We start from the raw sequence: 12,897 nt of genomic DNA, 5'->3' as shown, positions 1-12,897 counted from the left end.
CCCTGGGTTAATAGTTTGAAATGTTTATAGATTGAAGAATACAAAAAGAATATATAGATTAGCAATTTTTTTTTTAATTCTAAGACAACTACTGCTCTTGTAATGCTTATCTGATAGTAGTGATGAGCAAAAAACCTGATTTTCATGGGATTAAAAAACCCCAAACTGTTGAAGTCTATTTAGGTTTCAGCCAACTAGTATTAACTTTATGAAAAATTCTGATGAATACTAACTGGACAAATGCAGTGACACGGGAATGTGTGTTTCATGCAAATTCTGAAGTATTAGTATTTTCATAATATTTTTATCACTTCCAGAACTGTTTCCTGTCTAACAAACTTAGTCTTCAAATAAAACAAAACAGCCTTTTTGTCAGCCTTTCTAATATGATTGTGTAAGTGCTGTTTCTGTCTTTATTAGAGTTGATGTGTTATTTTTACTTTAAGTAATTTCTTGGCTCTTGCTGCTGAGGACCAGGTGAGTGTGAGCTATCACTCAGTACACAGGTGTGGTCTTATTTTTCTCGAGGCTATCAGTCTAACAGATTTCATATTGTCAAACAATGGTTACAGAGTGTTTTTGGTCTTACTCGGCCTGTTACATGGGTCTACAATGATTTTATTCTTCTTAAGGTTGGTCTTCTGTTGTGCCACTATAAATGGCATAGCATTTGCACTAGTGCTATACATACCACAATGAATGTTACTGGCATTCTATAGTATATAATACCAATTCATGTTCTTGGTTATATTGTGGAAGTTTAGAAAAGTGCTAAATTAAATTTTGCAGTTCTGATTTAATTTAATAATAAAATAATATTGTGTTCTTGGTACCAAAGACTTATTTTCTCCTTTTGTAAACTAGATTATGAAAAACCTTGTAGTGAATTACTAACCAAAATAATTGTTGCTCTTCAAAAGTCCACTTTTTCTATTATCGTATTTTACGTGGAAATAAAAGGATGTACAGTTTTGTTTAGTGACAGAACATATCCACTATGTTAGCAGAAACTGGAACCAAAAATGAAACATGAAGAAAAAGTATGATTCAGTTAAAAGAAAGAGAGGTTTTTTTACAATAGATAGATAAAAAAGACATTGAATTAAACAGCTGTTATTAAAAAACTTGTGAAGTAGACATCATATATGAGAAATCTGTTTTGTTCACTCTGTGAGAAAAATAAGTACGTGAGGAACAGTGTTCCTCCAGCTTGAGGTAGAAAGAGGTTTTTGGACATGCTTGACCTATTAGTTCGCATGAGTTGTTAGCTATAGAGAAAAGGGTGTGGACAACGGAGTGGCTAGAGCATGTAGATACAGGTCTATTTTAAGGAAAACAAGGCAGGAAAAATGCCATGGGGAAGAAAGGAAGAGCGATTCAACGTATACTACTTTTTTTGTGGGGTGGTGAAGACCTGGTATTTGGAAGCCATTGATCTGAACAGTTTTTTCCCCAAAATACCTGTGCTGTATTCTGAGGATTGCTGAGGAATGAGTGCTATTCTCTTTCAAACTATGCCCTTTTCATCTTGAGAACACTGACTGAAAGATAAAGGTTTCACAGGATAGCCATAGGTTTCATAGACATGCTGCCTCCCTTACAAGCCCTTTAATACTGGTATTTAATTTGGAAGCCCAGTGACCTGGAGTACTATCCTATCCTAATGTCTCTTACAAAACAAGATTCTATTGATTTTTAAAAAAAAAACCAAAATCCTGAATTGCTGCTGTTAATAGATAAACTTTATATAATATGATACTCCTGATAAGTTACAGTAGTGCTTTATATTGACTATGTCTATGAAATGTCCTAGTCTGGGGACCAGCAAAACATATATATTGTCTTCCAGCAGACTTCCATGCTGTCCAGCCATCTTCTTGTACCCCTGCTCCATTCTTTCCAATGTCCTACAATCTGAGTGTTTTGAAAAGGTTTCCCTTGCTATTTGTAATCTTTTTGCATATTCTATCTCAGAAGAGATTCTTAAAGCTTGGTGCCTCACAGCTGACCTTGTTGGCTCAAGCTTCAGCTTTTTCCTGCAGAGCAGGTAGAACAGCCCTGATGAGAGCTGTAGGAGCTGCATTGCCTGGGCTGCCTGGGGGAAGGGAAGTGTGGGAGGCAGCAGTGGCCAAAGGATACAGCTGTTTTTGCTGTGCAGGGAAGGGCAGGAGCTAACCCTGGGCCCCGCCATAGGTCCCTACGGAGCTCTTGAATTGAGTGCTGGGTAGCAGGAGTTGGGACTGCTTAGGCTTCCTGCTCCCACACCCCGTAAGACAGCCCCAGCTTTATCTGTCAGATACGACCATCATTGACTGCTTGCCTTTGCAGAGTGCCTTCAATTTTTTAAAGAGTGGCTTATTTGCAATGTGTATCACTGTTAATCTTTAAAGGGTTTTCAAGCTTTGGAAGAAAACAACACCTAGTGTACAGCAGAAGTGGACTTGTGTGTTTTAACCAGTGTTCTTTAATCATGTAGGAAAATGTAATGTTTAGCATGTGGATTTGTTGGAGCTTGATATGTAGATACAGTACTTTTGTTTCGAAGATGGAAGTATGGATGGTTTATTATCTTCTTTCTTTCCAGTTTATGGAAATAAAATTGCGATCTGGCAGGCTTTTTGTGTCTAAGCACTTATTTCAAGTTTGTAAATAACATCAAGATGTCAGATTTGCATCTGCTTGGTTTGTAAAAATAATGTTGTGAATGGAGTCAGCCAGAATAGTCTTTTGACACAGTAATACCTGCTGTGGGTTTTGTTGAGGCTTAATTTTATTTATTTGTGTCTTAAGACCCCCATTATTTTTCCTTCTAGTTATGCTGTTTACCTAAACTTTAGTGGACTCTGTTTTGTGGGGATTTTGTTTTGCTTAAATGTCTCAGATTTTAAAAAAATCATCATACCTTTCAAACTGGAAGAAACAATGAACAAATAACCTAAGAAAGATATTTTGGTAAAGGGAATGGATGCCAGTGATGAAGCTGACTCAAAACAGTGGCTGTTATGGCACGTAACGCTTCCTTCAGGAACTGGTTCTGGGTTTCCAAAGAACCATGAGAGTGCAACTGCATGAAAATGTGGAAACCATTTATCTGTGTCTCAGCCCATTAGTGGGAACTATTACATTCCTGCTAGATGACACTGCAAGATGCTTTTAGAAGTTAAAAACTGAGGAATTAGCATTCCTCAATGATAAGTTTTTTAGTCAGGGTGCCAGAACTTAGTGAGTGATGTGAGAGGCTGATAGACTTCTTCACTCTCCCATGGGCTAAAACTAGTTTCTGCTGGCATTGGAAAACCTAATGTACAATTTAGATGTTTGGGTTTTTCTCTTTTTGTTTAAATGTAAAATGATATTAATGTTAGAATAATGAGACTGAAGTTTGATGCTATTCTAAAACAAAATCAGGACCCATTGCAAAGCCTGAGGCTGGTACAGGAACACATTGAAAAGATTTGTTTCTCCTGAATGCTTTTCTGGAACTCTGACTTGGTACCTATAATTCATTTCTCATCAGAGTATGCTGGTGGTCATAGTTTTTAGCAATATTTGAAGGACTAGAATAATAACTTAAATTGTTAGGATTAAAAACTCCAAAACAAACAAAAACCCCCAAAAAATCTCTAGACCATTTGTTAGGAAGGATTCTGCCTACCATCTTTGCCCCCTCTTACTTGTTAGAGTATATGTGGTCTGTAAGTTCAGGACTTCAGGGTAAAAGAAACCTTTTCTCAGCATCTTTTTTTTTACTGGTTCTGAACTTGTTGTTTTGACAGACATGGCATTTATACACCCAAACAGATATTGGATTTGTAGTTATTTCTTCCCCAGATTAATTTTCCTTTAGATCATGTTTTTAAAGATTAATTAAAGTTTTCTCTATGCAGTAATTTCTTTATGTTATTTTTCCTAGCTTAAAGCAAAATAATACCAAGTAGGCAAAACACATTGTTTGTAGTGGCTCCTTTTAAGAGTTCTTATACATATATATATTAGAGCAGATACTTTAGGCTTCAAAAAGTTAGCTGTTGGTTTAATGCCTTCTGTTATTATTTGGCAAAGTTAGGCAAGATTCACATATAGAAGTACTAAAAAGCATGTTTGGCACAAGCACTGTTGAATTTTTAATGATTCCCAGCTTTTGCCATCAGAGGTTCAACAGGGCACTCCCCCTTGGTAGGTGTTTTCTTCAGCTTTTGTAGTGCCTGGAATTGTTGCTAAGCCTCGATCTTGAGCTTGAGATCAAGTCTGGCTTTTGAACTATGGGAAGAGGTGTACTATACAATGGCTAAACAGGAGGTAAGTTTCTGAGTGGCAGAATACCACCCGAGAAGCAGAAAATTTGCCTCTGACAGATTGAAATTTAGATTTTGAAAAAGCACAGAAAAAAAAGGCATTGACTTCAGCTATCCCAGTTTTTTTACTAATTTTTGAACTACTGTTGCATAGGATTTCTAGTGTGGGTTTCCGTTCTTAGGGTGGGTCAGAACCACCCTAAGCAAGAATTTTTGCTATGCATTAAAAAAATGCTGTATTGATTACCACTATGCAAAGATTGAATAATACTTCATAATTTTAAAGTTATAGAGGTAGTTGTAGATAGTTTGCTCAGTGCCCTCACAAACTGAAGTAATAGTATAAAATGCTAAGTCTTGCTTCTTTAGAAGATGTAGTAGTACTAGAATCTGGTGGAAATGAACCCCAAGTTCTTGAAGTCTCATAACCAGAATATTGAAATGAATATGGGGAATGGAAGAGTGGGCTTTTACACTGAAACTGGAAACATGTCTTTAAGCTGAACTGTTAGGCATGAAAATAAAAACTGATATTCATCCCAAGACACTATAAAGTATTGCAGTGATCCATTTGTTTGTTGGTTTGGGGTTTTTTTAGGAACAGAAGGATTTGTAAAACCTCAGTTCTGAAATGATGAATCTTTTGTTTTGATTTGATGACAAAATCTGGTGAACGTACCTCTTTGGGGCATTTACTAGACTGATGCCAGAGAATCTTTGTGTTTGAATGTTCTTCAGATGCTATTATTTTAGCCTCTGCAGTTATGACAAGAGTCCAGACTTTGCATCAATTTTATGTGGTACCACTATTTGCTGTTTGGAATCTGCTTAGCAGTGTTGGAATACAGATGTGTAGTGCCATCATCTCCACTCCATGAGTGGAGTGTCTGTAAGCCTCAATGTCTGCACAGAGTTGCACTCTACAATTGCCACCCTGATATCTGCGTCCTGACTGCTCCTCTTCTTGAGCTGGATGAATTGCACAGCTTTTCTGTTGGTAAAAGTAACTTACAGGATGGTTCCTTTCTTGTCATCTGGAATTTGCTGTGCTGCAAGAAGTGGCTTGGGCAGCTGCTTTTGTAGGGTGAGCATTCCTGACTGATCCCACCCATCCACTTCTGTGTTTTGAGGGTGATGGTGTGAACTTCTCCTTTCCAAATCCAACATAGATGTGAAAATAAGTGATGTGTGTTCTTATTAAAAGTGGTAATTGCTAAAAGTTGATAACCTCATACAGAATAACAGATAATGCAGAGAGATTTTATTTTAGGAGGGTAGGTTTAGATGGGATGTTAGGAAGAAATTGAGGGTGGTAAGGCACAGGGACAGGTTGACCATAGCAATTGTGATCTCTCCATCCCTGGCACTGTTAAAAGCCAAGCTGGATGGGTCTGTGGGCAGCCTCATCTAGTGGAAGGTGTCCCTGCCTGTGGTGGTGTGTGTATGTGTAATGAAATGAGCTTTTAAGGTCCCTTCCAACCCAAACCATTCTATGATTCTGTTTATATATTTGTTTGAACCAGATTCTTAGTGTTGTTACTCTGGATTTGAAACATTTAAGGAGCCTTGGGTCACTTCAACATTAAATACCTCTCTGTGGTGCTGTGTTGCCTCATGGATACTTAGTACGGCCATACAGTTTTTGTAGTACAGATTGGATAGGTTAGATTTCTTGCCCAGCATTATGCAGCTTTCAGAAATATACTCTGAGGCTTGTCCCGAAGTGAGGCTTATGAAGGATTGTAGTTTAACTTGACCTCTGTGTCCCTCCTCCCTCCATGGAATGTAAAGTGAATTTTAATGCCCTCTGTCATTATAACTATTCTTTCTTTACCATAATCATGAAAATCACGAAAAAGTGATGTTTATTTCTAATGGAAAGCAACACAGTTACTTGTAAAATAGGAGAAAATAAGTTTTTGAGTTGCAACTTTTTTGCATGTATTGTTTAATGATGGGTTTATCCTGTTGGATAGAGTCAAAATAGATGCATTGTTTAAAATGTCATTTTATCCTGAGACTATTTAAAATGGCCACTACGTATTATTAAAGAGTAGAATGGCAACTGACTCCCTTCTCTGTTTCTCTTTTTGCCAGGCCAGTCATGACTCCGTCATACCGAGGCTAAGAGTTGGGTCTTCTTTGAAGTGGCTTTTAGTAAGTCACCTTATGTGGGTAAAGTCTGTTAAAACAAATATATATGGAATTGTGATATCGATGTGATTTAAGAATGTTTTCACTGCAGTGGATTCTGATGCAATAAACAATGAGCTGTCATATCGCTGATCAAATATGGGTGATGTGAGTCAGGAGAAGGCTATAAAGCCCATTTAGAATGTAACACAGGAGCGTACAGTCTGCCTCACACAGTATAACTGGCAGTAAGGTATTAAGTGTATTTGTGCATAGAAGTGTCTTTGTATGATAGCTTTGAAACACAAGCCAGTCTTGCTGTTGATTCACAAAAAAAGGTCTTGTTGTTGTTGTTGATTTAGTAAAAGAAGTTTTGTTGTGGTGACTTTTTTTCCCAGCAAATTTTACACAAAGTACTTAGAGCAAATTATTGAAAGTGACATAATTGCAATGACATTCTGCAAAATTTGCAATATGTAGCAGTTAACTTGGCTTTTCTGGTTTGTACAGTATTTGAGACAGTGGATCTCACCAAGTATATAGGCACTTTTATTTGAGTTTAAAAATCTCAATGTGTAAAACATCATTGTTTTACCAACCTAGCAGTAGTAGACTGTGTGTTGGAAGGTCTGTGACCAGGCCTTGTCGGCAGAGCAGGGAGCATCAGTGGGAGCCTCTGGTGTCCACAGTCTGTCTGTAAGGAGCTGCGACCATTCCTGTGGGTACCTCACTTCATTCTCACCTGAAGTTTGGTCAGTGTGCTTGCTTGTTTTATGGGGTTTTTTGTCACACCACTTGTTTTGACCACACTTCTGTTTTGACCTTGTTCTGTGGCCCTTGTGGAAGGTGTGGAACGCATAGGTACTGCTTGGCCTGCTGAGTCACCTCTGAGCTGGCATCCATGCTCTGCGTTTACCTTCTGAGCATGACCTTTTTAGACACTGCATTTTGCATTTGTGATGTGCTGGACTGTGTGTTCTGAGACTCTGATGTGCTTCCCTTCATCAGCTGCAATATTTCTGGCATCGGAGCAGTCATTGACACAAGAACTAGTGGCAGAGTGACAATATTATTATGATGCAGTTAAATACCTTGCTGTAAGGCAAGAGAACACAGTATTGTGGGACTCTTCTATAGTTTGGGGTCATAAAGTTGTTACAAATTTCACTTGGTCATTGAGAAAAACTGAAGCATATTTTTACTCAACTTCTTTTTCATTGTGTTAGAGGTAATAATTGAAATAAGGAAGCAGTACATGGGACTGTAGAAGTTAAACTGGAAATTGGATATGAGTTAGTGTAGTGTTTAGATGTCTTCAAAATACGCTTCATAGTATTCACGCATCCCAGCTAACATTGATAGGATAAGAGTAAGAAAAGGGTTTTTCTTCTGCATAAGGGTACATTTCTGTGAATATTTTGAGCATAGAATAGGTAGGTGTTTGACTGTAAAGAAATTTCAACTTGATATATTTGAAAATTATTTGATTGTTGTTTCCTTTAGTAAATCTTTTTTTTTTAGTGTTTCTATTTGTACTAAACATTAGTAATTTTTTTTTCCTCAAAAAGACAACACTTTTCTTGTGTAAAGCTTCACATACTTCCCTTCTTTGTTCCTTTTAACTGAGAGATTACTTTCTGTTTTCATTGGGTTAAGTTGCATTAATGATGATTATTCACCATGGGAAATTCTGGAAAAATAGCTGGAATTTCGAGCAAAACATTGAGAGGAACTGACATAAATCACTACACCAGGAAAATTTTTAAAAGTAATTTTCTTCCTAGTTTTACTTAATGATTTTTCTCTTTTACAAATATGAGAGATTTAAAAACATTCATGGCAGTTCATAACTACTGACCGACAAAATAACTGCAATGAAACAAATGTCTCACTTATACTTGAGGTTAAAAAGGCTATGGATCTGCTGTAACTGGTATGGACTTTTTAGTCACAGAACGCATTAGGTCTACAGTGTAATTATTGCTGATCCTGTCTAATGACTGTTTTGGGGATTATCTCTTTTGGAGTTAGCCATCTGCTGTGGTTAGAGTAATTAAACATAATTAAGAGTTAACTTAGTTTGAAATCAAAAGTATGTATGTCTCTAGGAGAAGAATGTAAATTTCTTCCATTCAAAATAATTCAGAAAATACCAATATTCCAGTTCTCTATTAAAGACATTAAAGAAGTAGCTAAATTAAAGTTTGAAAAAGCACCCTCTCAGAAACACTTCCCAGACCCCTGCAAACTGAAATAAAAGGAGCAGGGTGGGGGTGAGAGAGAGAGGGGAGCCTTAAAAGGGCAGCTTATTACTGTTCTCCCAGTTCTTATTTGCACAAACAGATGGCTTATGTTAGTTAAAAGCTTGCAAGTATAGCTATATTTACTTTTCTGTATTTAAAAAGTATTGATTTGCCAAAGATGTCTTCTTATTTATGACTCAAACATGGATTGCTTGTAGGTGGTTCTTAACTATGCTTATTTATAAAATACTTTAGATGCTGACATCTGAGGAACTCCAGGCCTGTCAGCCTGACCTCAGTGCCCAGGAAGGTTATGGAACAGATCATCTTGGGTGCGGTCACATGGCACAGGCAGGATAACCAGGGGAGCAGGCCCAGCCAGCAGGGCTTTAGGAATGACAGGCTCTGTCTGACCAACCTGATCTCCTTTTGTGACCAGGTGACCTGCCTGGTGAGTTAGGGGAAGGCTGTCGATGTGTCTGCCTGGACTTCAGCAAAGCCTTTGATACTGTCTCCCACAACATTCTCCTGGAGAAACAGGCAGCCCATGGCTTGGACAGGTGCACTCTTTGCTGGGTTAAGATCTGGCTGTATGGCCAGGCCCAGAGGGTGGTGGTGAATGGAATTACTTGCAGCTGGGATTGGTCACGAGTGGTGTCCCCATGGCTCTCCACTGGGGCCAGTCTCGTTCAATATCTTTATCAGTGATCGGGAGGAGAGGATTGTGGGCACCCTCAGTAAATTTGCGGATGACACCATGTTGGGCGGGATTGTTGATCTGCTTGCGGGTAGGAAGGTTAGGAAGGCTGTGCAGAGGGATCTGGACAGTCTGGATTGATGGGCCAAGGGCAGCTAACTGAGGTTCAGTAAGGTGAAGTGCTGGGTCCTGCATTTGGATCACAGCAATCCCCTGCAGTGCTCCAGGCTGGAGGCAGAGTGGTTCATAAGCTGGAAAAGGCCCTGGGGTGGAAGTGGCTGTACATGAGCCTAGGTGTGCCCGGGTGGGCAAGATGGCCAAGGGCACTTGGCTCGTATCAGCTCCAGCAGGACCAGGGGGATGACATCTAGTTGGCACTGCTGGGGCAACTTGGGTGCTGTGCCTCATTCTGAGTCTTTGCGAAAAAGAAGACACTGAGGGACAGGAGCTAGTCCAGAGACTGAAACAGAGCTGAAGAAGGGGCTGGAGCACCAGGAGCAGCTGAGGGAGAGCTCAGCCTGGAGAACAGGAGGCTCCTGGGAACCTTTTCCCTCTCTACTCCCTGACGGGAAGGTGTAACCACCAGGTGGGGGTCGGGCTCTGCTCCCAGGGGACAGAGACAGGACAAGAGGGAACGGCCTCAGGCTGTGCCAGGGGAGGGTCTGGTTGGACATCAGAGGAATTTCTTCATGGAAAGGACAATCAGGCACTGGAAGGGGCATCCCAGGCGGGTGATGGAGTCCTCATCCTTGGAGGTGTTCCGGGTACGGCTGGATGTGGCACTCAGTGCTCTGGTCTGAGTGGCAAGGTGGGGATCGAGCACAGGTTGCACTTGATGATATTGAAGGTCTTTTTCACCGAATTAGGTTGGATTCTGTGATTTTATGGAAAAGACTTATTTTAATGTTTTATTATTACACACAGCATTACAGTTTCCTTTTTTTAGAAATTTGAGAGCTATGGATGTTTTTGTGAGGAAATGTAAAATATGAAGTTTCAATCCTGAGTTTCAAATGGAGTGTGTTAAAGTTTATAAGTACCTTTCCTTTTACAAGGAAATACTGTAATAATACCATTTTTATTTGTTTCTAATTTCCCTTACGCTCTCTGTAAAACTTCGCTGTAGACATAATTAAAACAATACCAAAATACAACAAATTTTAATTTGTACAAGGACTACTTGTTGGCCTCAAGTAAGTTTAGTCATTCATAGTGACTAAAAAAATCACTTTGTCATAATAATTTGTGTCTATTAATGTCCATATACCAAACATAGTAAATCTTTTTACTGTGTGTTTGCGAATGCTGTGGACTTAAGTCCGTAGATGCAAACTAAAACCATAGTCCCTTATGAATGGGATTTTGTTAATTATTATACTTCAGAATAGTTGTAAAAGTTAAGGGACATATATATGTAATAAACACTATATGCAGTATTTTCCAGTGACCTATCTCCACTGATTAGCACATTAGATTGATTGTAGTTACCGACTGTTAAAAACGAATTAAGTATTCTTTAACTATGGATGAAAAAGGTTTAAATGGAAAAAAGTATGTATTTAGGAGTGCTGAATGAAAAAATCAAAATGCTTAATAATATTTTCCCTTCATAAATTTTCTGAAGTAAATAGTTTTGTTACTTCTACTATTGTTCTGAAGGAGAAGGTCATACCCCTAATATTCAGTATAGTAGTAGATACCTTTTTGGCGCCATATCAGTGTAAGTAGATGATGTTTCTGTGTTTACAGAAAAAAATTAGGTTTTTTTCTGCATGTGTGAAAACAATTAATGATAAATTGGGCTGTAAAGAATAAAAGCAGTGAAGTCTTTAGGTGCTGTTGGGGGTGGAGGGGCTGTTTGCAGTTGGTGCAGAGGATAGGCAATTCTGTATGACAGACTGTACCTCCCGTGTTGGCAGTTTTCACTTTCCCGAAGTAGTATGCTTTGTCCTGCTAGCTTGCAAAGCCTGGAGACTTTCCTTGTGCATAGAAATTGCAATGTATAAAAACTATTGGTGACAAGGAATGAACACTTTAGTTAAAATGGGCACTGTATCTTCACAGCATTTTGTGTTTCTCCCTTGATTTGTTGTTGTATTTGCTATGGCTTTTTAAGTTTCATTTTTACTGTCTGAGACAAACCAAGAATCTACTTTCTGGAGAAGCAGATAACAGGTTTTATGCTGTCTCTCCAAGTGTGCATTTGTGAAGTCACTGTTTAATACAACTTTGGATCAGAAGTGCTGTTTAACATACCAGTTTTCTAAATTCTTTAAAATAGAATTTGGAAAAGTGTGTCTTTCTTGTGTACTTGGCATTCTGCTTTACAAGTACTGGGAATGAGATTTTATAAGTTGTTTGATTTAGGTTCAGTACTTACCCCTCAGATTTCAGGTGTAAATCTGAGAAAAGGTGTTGCCTCTGTCCATGAGGGAGACTCCACGACAGGAACAGGTTTCTTGGAAGTTTCCCAGTTAAGAGTTCAATATGCGTAGTCTCATGGCATTTTTGATAGTACAGGGACTTTGGAATTTTTTCCCCACCTTATTTATACTGTGATCCTGACTCACCATCATCTGCTGCTCTGGCAGATTGAGTCAGACAGTCTGTTGATGCTGCTACCACTGCGAAAAGACATCATTGGCTTGGCTGCACTTCTTAAGTATTTGAGAAACTACTTCACAGAATATGCTGAGTTGGAAAGGACCCGCAAAGATCATTGAGTCTAACTCCTGGCCCTGCACAAGACCATCCCCAAGAGCCACACAATGTGCCTGAGAGTATTGTCCAAACACTTTTTCTAGTGTTTTTAATAATAACTTTACTGTCTCTTTCTCTTAAAATATGCATGCTTGTTCCATGAAATAAGTCTGGTGACTTTCGATTTAGGCAATTAATTCATGGCACAGATAAATGTCTTATTTTTGCATGAAAAGCTCACCAGGAAACACCACCACCACCAAAAACCCCTAGCAACTTACAGGAGTTCTTGTATTTATACTATCTCACCGTAATTGCTGGGTCTTTCCTTAAATTAAGAGTCTAGATATGGACATTTTGGCATGTAGTACAGGTTCTTTAAAGTTGGCTGTCAGGGAGCAGCAAAGAGCAGGGCTGCTCTGCAAGGGGGGATAAGATGGCAGTTGAGGATTACACAGGCAGGGCTTTTGCCTACTCCAGCACAGTGCTGGTCACAGGATTAGACAGAATAGTGGAATCTGTCTGGCCCAGCATCTGTCCAGTTGTCTGATCAGAAGTAGCAGTAGATGGGAGCTGATGCCATCCTAGAGGGCAGCTAGAACATGGGATGTAGCCAAGATGCAGGGGCACAGGCAGGCTGCAAGAGTGATGGGCTGCCAAGGGCTGAGGCTTCCAGCCTGAGCTGAAATGAAGCTCCTGAGCACAAGGTGTGGTGGAGGCATTCAAGTAGAAATATGGTGTAACTCTGAACAGCAGTACCAAATTCCCAGTGCTGCAGCTCTGCTGAGTTCCCTGACAGATGGGTGCTGTTAATGGGATGTACCTCTCA

The 12,897-nt window shown here is 39.2% G+C and overlaps 1 protein-coding gene across 3 annotated transcripts in view; it reads left to right on the top strand.

Moving 5' to 3' along the window:
* BAZ2B (bromodomain adjacent to zinc finger domain 2B) overlaps positions 1–12,897 on the top strand; it is a 110,828-nt gene that overhangs the window by 39,864 nt on the left and 58,067 nt on the right. For 2 of the 3 annotated variants that reach the window (XM_053982876.1, XM_053982875.1), the window contains exon 2: positions 6,393–6,452. The exons of the other annotated variant lie outside the window; for it this stretch is intronic. The gene's annotated coding sequence lies outside the window, so the exon portion shown is untranslated. The remainder of the gene's footprint in view (positions 1–6,392; positions 6,453–12,897) is intronic. 3 annotated transcript variants of the gene reach the window in all.

The sequence above is a fragment of the Vidua macroura genome, chromosome 7, assembly GCF_024509145.1.
Source record: "Vidua macroura isolate BioBank_ID:100142 chromosome 7, ASM2450914v1, whole genome shotgun sequence".
NCBI classification, from domain to species: domain Eukaryota; kingdom Metazoa; phylum Chordata; class Aves; order Passeriformes; family Viduidae; genus Vidua; species Vidua macroura.
Note: the sequence above shows the minus strand (reverse complement) of the source record. Positions and strands in the feature narration are given on the sequence as shown.